The following is an 8,574-nucleotide window of genomic DNA, read 5'->3' on the forward strand; positions in this document are numbered from 1 at the left end:
GAAGCTGCTCTTTCCAGAACAGATAACTCATATGGATGCACAACACAAAGTTCATGTTCTCACTGTCAGAGCTTCTCTTTCATTTACAAAAGCACAGATGTTCCTCTGGACAGTACCTTCCACCAACTCTGAATTCCCCTTACAAAAGTGTTTGTGATGGTCATAGAAGGGCCTCAGGAACATGTGAGGACACAAGTGCAAAGGAGGAGGAGTCGGTGGCCCAGTGGCTCTGTCCAGCTGGGGTTGGGACATGTGCAGCCTTTCCCCAGTGCTGGGCTCCACAAGCAAAACGCTCACGCCAGGAAGAATTAGCTACTGCAGCCCCAGACTATGTTTTCAGTAACTTTGATCTTACTAGTTTCGTCAGATCAGAGACAGAAACCTGATACTCAATTCCAAACAGCTTCAAGCTCAAAGATGGCCTGCATATCTGAAAATTATTGCCACCCCTCCGCAGTATCAGTTGACCCAGCAAAAAGTATTCTCTCTTCTTAGAAAACCATATTGCACTTGATCTTTGAAAAGAAAGGAATGCTGAGCTGAACATACTTCACCTGGTTCTCAGAAGAGGCTTATTTTTGAAGTCTCATGGCAGCCTAGTGCCCAAATACTATGAAACACAGGATACTCTCAGCCGAAATACTGGAGGAGATGCTATCTACCAGGCTATGTGCTACAGATACATTTACAGCAGACAGGAACACGTAAGAGGAAGTGGTAAGACCATGACTTCCCATCCATGAAGTTCAGTTCATTCTCAACACCTCTCATAATTAGTTTCTCCTGTCAAGTATCAAGCATCCGCTAATTTCTGTCAGCTTCTCAGAGGAAGCTTAATGCACTCTGCACCTGGTCGGAAAGACTGTTTCCCGATGGGGCCTGGCAAGCACAACCAGAAAAGAAGACAACCATGGCTGGGCCATCCTCTGCAGCACAGAGGCAAGCCTGCTGTCCTGGAGTCTCAGGCACCAGCAGAGGCCTTTTAATGAAAGGGCAATTCAACTGCCTTCTTCACGTTGAACTGTAACCTAGACAAGGGTGTCCTGCCCCTTAGCCACTGGCCACAGAGCTCCCAAACAGGGCAGGGCCTTCCCGGGGTCACACTATTTTCTGCCAGGGACTTTCTGCCCAGCTCTTCATTTGTGGTGCCCTTAACTCCTGACTCGCATTTTCAGCTTTTATTTCACCATCACCTGAAGGTAAAAGTTTAAAGATACACTCTAAACAACTGCTGGTTATTTTAGGAGGCACAGTTGTTAGCTAAGCAGTGAGGAGCTGATCTGTCCTTTATGTTGGCACTGAGCTCTCACTGATTGAAATGCACCTCTGACAGGGACCTCAGCCTCCAGTAATCTGCCTTACACTATTACTGCAACCTGATACCATTCTAACAAATTAATTATTTGCATGACACAGTTTTACTAGCTTTCGAATTTCATATAAACATTTCACACACGCCCAAATCCATTCATGAATTTCAGGCAGTTAACAAAGGTACTTGTGTTACAAGCTTTGTCTCAGCGGGCTCCCATTTGTAGTTAACTAGAGCCTGTGAAGGTAGCTACAGATGGACACATGCTGGAGACATAAGTGGATTTTGAGTGTTCCTGATGCTACCATTCCTGCATCTTTCCAGTACCTATTTAGTGGTGCTTAAAGCATGGACAACATTGATTTATCCACCTCAGTGAAACACCTGAGGTTACACCGGGTAATTTCAGGTCTTCTCAAACAAGATTTTTTCTTTATCTTGTTTTTCCTTCTGGGCAACAATAGAGAGCTCGTGACTCTGGGCAAATGGCCAGGTGAACAAAGATGCCGGTTCTCATCTGCGTGTTGGGAACTGTCTTGTGATAAGACTAGAAAAGAATTCCTCCATTTTAAGTAAAACATTTTGATACTGCTCACACTGGCCACCAAAAAAAAAACCTTCTCCAAAACCCCCAAACCTAAGTTCTTTTTAAACCATGTTTAAAATCTGCTCAATAAACAGAGCATCAGGTGACCCATAGCAAATGGAACCAGAGAGGCACCATATGTTATCTTGTCCCTGCTTATGTAAAATGCTTAAGAGCTGTCATTTTCGTGCCTGAATCATGCATCTACTATTGACAGTCCTGGAGGCACACATTCTGGTCAGCTTGTCCATTGCTTTCTAGAGGCACACAAACCTGCAGCATGTAAGGACTTTTACGGCAACCACTAGGAATTCAGCAATGCACTGTTGGTAGGATGACTAAGATTTTAAGTTTTTATCTCCCACCATCAGCAGAACAACCTAAATATGCTTCCATTATATAATTAGTCTTGATACATACAACAACAAACCCATCACATGACACATACGCTAAACAGCACGATTTCCACTGCTCTGCACAACCATTCATAGCAATGGCAAGGTGTTCAAAACAGATACCTTGACACTTTTCAAGTGTGCTGTTTGTGCATAGGCTTGTACTAACTTAGAACCTGTATGTACACTGCAGCTAACCAACTTGCTTTGCTACATCTTCATTAACTCTCAGAGCTCCCACAGCTGTGAAGATATGCAAAGTTAACTTAAATGCTACATACGCAAAGTTAACTTTTAAATGAATGTGCCTCAGTCAAGGCAGTCGTGCATGTGTGGCGCACAGATATAAGTTGTTCTAGCGGTGCACATCTGTTCCTGAAAAGAACTGGAGGGTGACTTTTGCTGTCTCATGTTTATAATATTTTTCTTGGGTATTTCTCACTTTATGCCCAAGTGACTCTGAAGAGTCACCTGCACTTTGACAGCACAGTACAACATATGAAGCTTGCACTGCATCCATAACACTGACAGGTCTTCATTCCTTCCCCAGCAGGGTCTGTAAGGATCAGTATCTAAGCACAGGGAGAATCTTCTGATGCCTGGAAGTGAGCCCCATTCAGCAGCCTTCCCTTGCCATCTTCCCTGGTAGACCTACTGTGTGTAAAGAATTCCAGGAGTCTGGCTAAGAGCAGACTTGGGAATTGGTCTGGACATCAGAGGATACTACCAAAAAGTGAGGCTCTTTGCAGAGCTGCATGAAGGCTTAGCACTTAAGAATCAGGAGATGCTGGACATCCACTCCAACACCTCTCATCCTGGGAGTTCTAAAACTAAAATATAATCTGGAATACAGTAGCTCTCTCAGAGCAATTCTAAAGGCATTGAGATTTCTACAACAAAGGGTAAAAAAAGGAGAGAAGCCAGTAGCAGTCAGGACTCAGATGGAGAAGCAAAAGGACCTTCCTAAGTCAGTACCAAGGTGGATACGTGAATGGGGTTGTTGAGCGGCTGTGCTGCCTCATGCAGCAATACGCAAACTGATGCAAGTCTTGTGGTGAACTATGCTGGCCCTAGGAGAGGCACAAGGGGCCAAATAGTGCAGCACACTAACACAGGACTGACGAAACCTCTACTTTATTACCAGGTTTGCCATGATCTGCAACATGACCTTGGATGAGTCACTCCACCTCTGTGCCTCTGGCTGCCATCTGGCTAACTAGACTGAACTATTTGGTGTTAGGGCTGCATGTAACTACAGATTAGTTTGTCAGGTAGCACAATCGGTTACTGATGCTGCCAAAAGCCATCAAGCAAAAACGGGAATACACAGAGCGACCATGGCCAGTCACCTGCAGAAGCACTGAATTCGCAAGGAGTTAAAAAGGCTACACAACTACGCGGCTCTCAGCACCAGCCTCATTTGCTCAGTCATCTGTGCCACATGGATTCCCAAGTTTACCACAGCATTTCTTACACGGAGCCTGAAGGTGCATCTCTCAGCCAGATACAAGCATTTGTATTTAACAGCATACTCAATAAGCTTCTCTGTGCAGCACTTAAGAGTGAGTAATTAAAGGAAATATTACTGCAGTAGAGCTTCTCATTAGCAACCTAATTAGCCTGCTGAAAATAATTAACATTCCTTTCTGTAAAGGGAACAGATGACCCATTACATCCATCAGACAAGCAAAACAAATGCCGAGGGTAAGGGAGATTTGTTCAGGGAGACAGCAAGAGAAGCATCCAGCAGCAGTTCAAGAGAAAAGGAAGAAGACAAGGCACAAATGCCCATGGCTCACACAGACTGGACTATGCAGGTGGGTGTGGAGGACTAGTACGTGCCTAACTGTCTGATGTGTGCATCCAGCATTCACACTGAGCGTTTTCCGTCCTCTGCCTCTATGACCCATTGATAATCCATCAGCTGATATACTGAAAAATTCCGCGTTCCGACTTATTTGGAAAGCCAGATTTCAAGGCTCTCAAATTTAACCATTCACAGTCACAAGCAGCTCTCTCCACATGCAAAAATTCCCCGAAGGTCATATGTTTTGGCTATTAAAACACTCTCAAAATGCCTGTTAAAAGAAACCACAATTTAATGTCACATGCAGCCCATTTCTGTGGCCCGCAGGAACAAGCGAGGTCATGGCTACAAAAAACATGAAGCGCACCTCTCCAAGTTTCACAGAGTGGTGCTCTGATCAGTTAGCATGTCCCGAAAGAGTTAGGCATACGTTACTTGATCAGTGCATGTTTGAATTCAGTGTGGGTGAGCAGAGTCACAGGCATCAGTGTTGTGGGATGTGTGTGTATGTACGGATGAGAGAAAGCAAAGGATACAGATCAACATACCACTGCCTGGTGCAGCAAGAACTGTGGTATTACAAGTTTGACAACAAACAAAGAGAAATAAGCCACGATAGACCTCAGCTTCCCAAGATCCAAATATCCAGGTAACATAGCAAACATACCAAATCATGAACATGCAGCTGTCTTTTCAGCCATTTCTGTTTGATGTATATTTACATTTCCCTGGCAGGAAAGCTGAATACTCATATAGCCTTCAAGTGTGCTTGCAGTGAGGGCGAAGCTCAGCCATACAAAAGCTTCCACAGCTACATCACTATGGAAACCACAAATCCACTGCCTGCTCTGTGTATCTACTTCTTTCACTGATTAAAGTATTCTTCCAGTTTATCACCTTCTCACTTCTGTCAAGACCACAGGGGGACAAACATGTTCTACCTGCCTCAGGACCAACCCCTTCTTCGTCGAGAGCCCTCTTCATGAAACCTACCACACCTCTCAAACCAGCTGGACAATCTTCCACCACTCCTTTCAGTGAGGACTCTTCAAATGCAGTCTGGGATTTTATCTTAGCCTCCATAGCTGTTCTCAGCTTCTGGACTAGAGCAACTCCAAAGGTGACTCACTCTAGGGCAAATCCAGCTAGCTGGCATAACAAGAAGCTGAAAACCATTCTGGACACAAGTTATAGTGTCTTGTCTTGACTGAAATATCATTCACTTCCATTCCTCAAAACTCTGTAAATACATTTGAAGTGGTCTCAGAATGGGGTAGGGCACATTACAAGACAGCTGTAAATGCAAGGGTTAAATTTTCACATTAAGAATCTCATCATTTCTGCAGCAGTTGCTAGTTACAGGCACTAAAAGTATTAATATCTCTCAGCAAAAGCCTAATAGCCAAGAGCAACTCTAGAAGATGCAGAAGGAAAATTGGGGAAAATGCTCCAAAGTCTGCAATATGGCATGCATGGTGCAGCCTGGGTATGTGAAATGGCTGAAGGAATCTTCACACCAACCAGCAGGAAGGAAAAAGCGAAGAGAGCATCTAAATACGTGCATTTTATGCTGCGGAACAGCCTCTGAACAAACCTTCAGCAACACCTTCTCTCACACTGGGCACCTCTTACCTGAGCTCAGAGCAGTTCATGGGAGTTTCAGAGGAGAATTCAGTCTCTTCAGCTCCGTAAGTCCTCAGGGCCTCTCAACTTCAGCTGCCAGTTGACAACCATTACATAGACAAATGCCCAGTAGTAAACAAGTTGAGAAAAACTATGCATTTCACAGATGTTCCCAAGCAGCCATTTAAATGCACTCCTCTCCACTAAAGCACTCTACCTGGAGAGAAAAATCCTGCCTGTGCTCAGAGAACTTTTAGCAGATGACACTTTGGCTTCTCAGCAAGACAGAGCTAGGAACAAACTGGCATAGTATAAGTCCTCTTGCAAGAACCCAAAGCCATACTACACAAATGATGCAGCCCCCCAACCTCCCTTTTGCAAAATGGGCCAGAGCAGTCAGTGCTTCCATCTTGGTCCTAACCCATTGCCCTCACCTCACAGCCAATTCTAGGCTGGCATTACCAGACACATCCCGGTTTTGTTGGTGTTACAAGAGTTCCTACCAACAGCCCACAGGATGATCACAGGTTATTTCTGTGTCCTCAAGGGTGTCACAACAATGCACAAGCCAGTTTCACGGAAGACAAGCTGAGCGCAGTGGTGGTCACAGTCTGCAGGGTCATGTCCCCATGGCTTTGGAAGCGGATCTGTCTGCATCTCCAGCAGACAGCATCCTGAGCAGCCTGAGTGGATGGAACATACAGGAGGCATTGGAGGAATGAATAATTCATAGTCTTGTTCTGCTGCCAATGGATCTATGTTTTCTTGTGCCCATACGGCACTCAGTTTTTGTTTTAACAGTAATAGGAAACGTCTGTACTTCCTTTGGTGGTTCTTGAGGGCAGGCGATAGGCAGCATTTGCTCTACTCACAGCAACAGTACCATACACCAGAGCACTTGGCAGACACAGCTTTCTTCAGAAGTACTCATGGCTGCATCATTGACAAAACAGCTGGACTCATTCCAAGGCTCGGTCCATCACCAGCAGCATTCCCGCGAAGCTGCTGACACTTGCTTTGTCATAACCTTGTAGCACTGGTCTGGGCTTTACTGCTCAGCAGATGACACTTTTGGACCAACTGAAGCCCTGTATTCAGCTACACAATGGGCAGCAAGATTACAGCAGGAGCTCAAGGCAGCAGCTGACCCTGCTTATCCACACCATTAGCATTACCACAATTAAACCTACTGCTTTTCTTCAGTAGCTGACTGGGTCTGCTCCCCTGTCTCAGAGAGGGACAGGGGTCTACCAGAGCAGGAACACCTACTACAGTCGGACAACAGAATACCCTAGCATAGGACCTCTTGGGCACTACCACTAAAAGAAGGTAGAGACCTGAGACGGGATAGGGTGAGGGAGGAAGGTGCTACATGCATCTGAATTTTATTTATATAGCACCTACATATTGAAAGCGAGCTTCCAGTTAAAGTACTATGCATGACCTACCCATGAAACCTTATCCACAGTACTGAAAAAAATACTGCAAGCTGTATCAACCTCCTGTTAGTGCACCACACCACACACTGCAGACACACAGAGCGCTCTGAAAATGTTGCAGGGTCTGGAGATTGTTGTTCTGATCCCACAATGTGCAGCTCATCTACCAGGATCAATATAAAGTTTCATTCCGGGATATAAATCACCCTTCCAATCTGACAGCATTGTACATCCACTCTGTGCAAGTGCAACAGACTGCCATAGATACAGGAGAGTGGCAAGATAAGCCTAAAAAAATTAGTAGAGTAACACACTGGTGCATCAGGTGCAGAGACTGCACTGCTTTCTAGGGCCAGGAATAGATTCCTCATCATCCAACTCGCACCTGTGCTTTTACCACCAAAGACAGCAACCCTCCGCTCTTTACCTACTGCTCTGGTTTACCTTAGAGATCCTGCTCCACTGTCCTGGTTGTTTTAGCTGCCTAAGACTATCCGAGTGTGAGGTTTTAAAGAGACAATAACACTGGAATAAGTTTGGCAACAGAAATTACCAGCAATCAGAATGATGTAACTCAAAGCAGACAGAAATCAAGGGCGATGCATGCGCAGGGCAATCTTACACTTCCAGAAAGCAACTTGCAGTTCGAACCAATGGAAATAGCTTCACATCTTGACCACCCTTTATGCACTTTACATATTTAAATTTCAAAGGTCCCATCTACAATGCAGTCACCTCCGTACTCAGACAACTGCTCTGGTTTTCCAGTCTACGAGTGCACTCCCACTGGTTTTATCCCCCAGCCCTTACCTTTTCTGGGCAGGAATCCTGGAGCTCTCCCACTTCTTGGTCAGCTCCTGGTTCACAGCATCTGCGGGTCCACTGGGTTGCCTCCAGCAGGTCTGAGCCGTTTTAGATGCCAGCCGTTTTCGGACCAAGTGCGTGTGGCCAGCAGCTAACACACCAACCAGCCAGCCTTCCTAAACCAAAGAAGTACAGTTTAATCTTAATGAAGCTCAATGTGTATGGATAGCTTAGCTCCGGTACACCGGGCCCTGGGTGACCCGGCTTCTCCAGAGCCCCGGCGGGTGCCTGCCCCTCGCCCAGGGCGGCTCCCTGGCAGCTGCCGCTCCTCCCATCGGGCTGAGCCGTTTGACTCCTCGCTGTCCTTCTGGATCCCAGCCACAGCAAACACACGGAGCAACTCCACTGGAGCCAGTGACCAAAGGTTCCTCACTGCTACCCTCTCAGGCAAGGTCTCAGTTAACCCCTGCAGGGTTTACCAGAAACTGCTTTATCTCTATTTTCCTGGCCGATCCCCCAGTTTTTGAAGTAAGCCTTCTTCTTTCCATCCCCATCCTCCCTATCCTCGCTTCACCTCCCTATCTCCCCCATCTCCTCTCCTCCTCACT

The 8,574-nt window shown here is 45.9% G+C and overlaps 1 protein-coding gene across 7 annotated transcripts in view; it reads right to left on the bottom strand.

Annotated features, from left to right (window-relative positions):
* Positions 1-8,056, bottom strand: part of TMEM229B (transmembrane protein 229B) — a 28,447-nt gene extending 20,391 nt beyond the window's left edge. For all 7 annotated transcript variants that reach the window (XR_012764467.1, XR_012764466.1, XR_012764463.1 and 4 more), the window contains exon 1: positions 7,973-8,056. The gene's annotated coding sequence lies outside the window, so the exon portion shown is untranslated. The remainder of the gene's footprint in view (positions 1-7,972) is intronic.
* Between the last annotated feature and the right edge of the window lie 518 nt (positions 8,057-8,574).

The sequence above is a fragment of the Opisthocomus hoazin genome, chromosome 7 (genome assembly GCF_030867145.1).
Source record: "Opisthocomus hoazin isolate bOpiHoa1 chromosome 7, bOpiHoa1.hap1, whole genome shotgun sequence".
Classification (NCBI taxonomy): Eukaryota; Metazoa; Chordata; class Aves; order Opisthocomiformes; family Opisthocomidae; genus Opisthocomus; species Opisthocomus hoazin.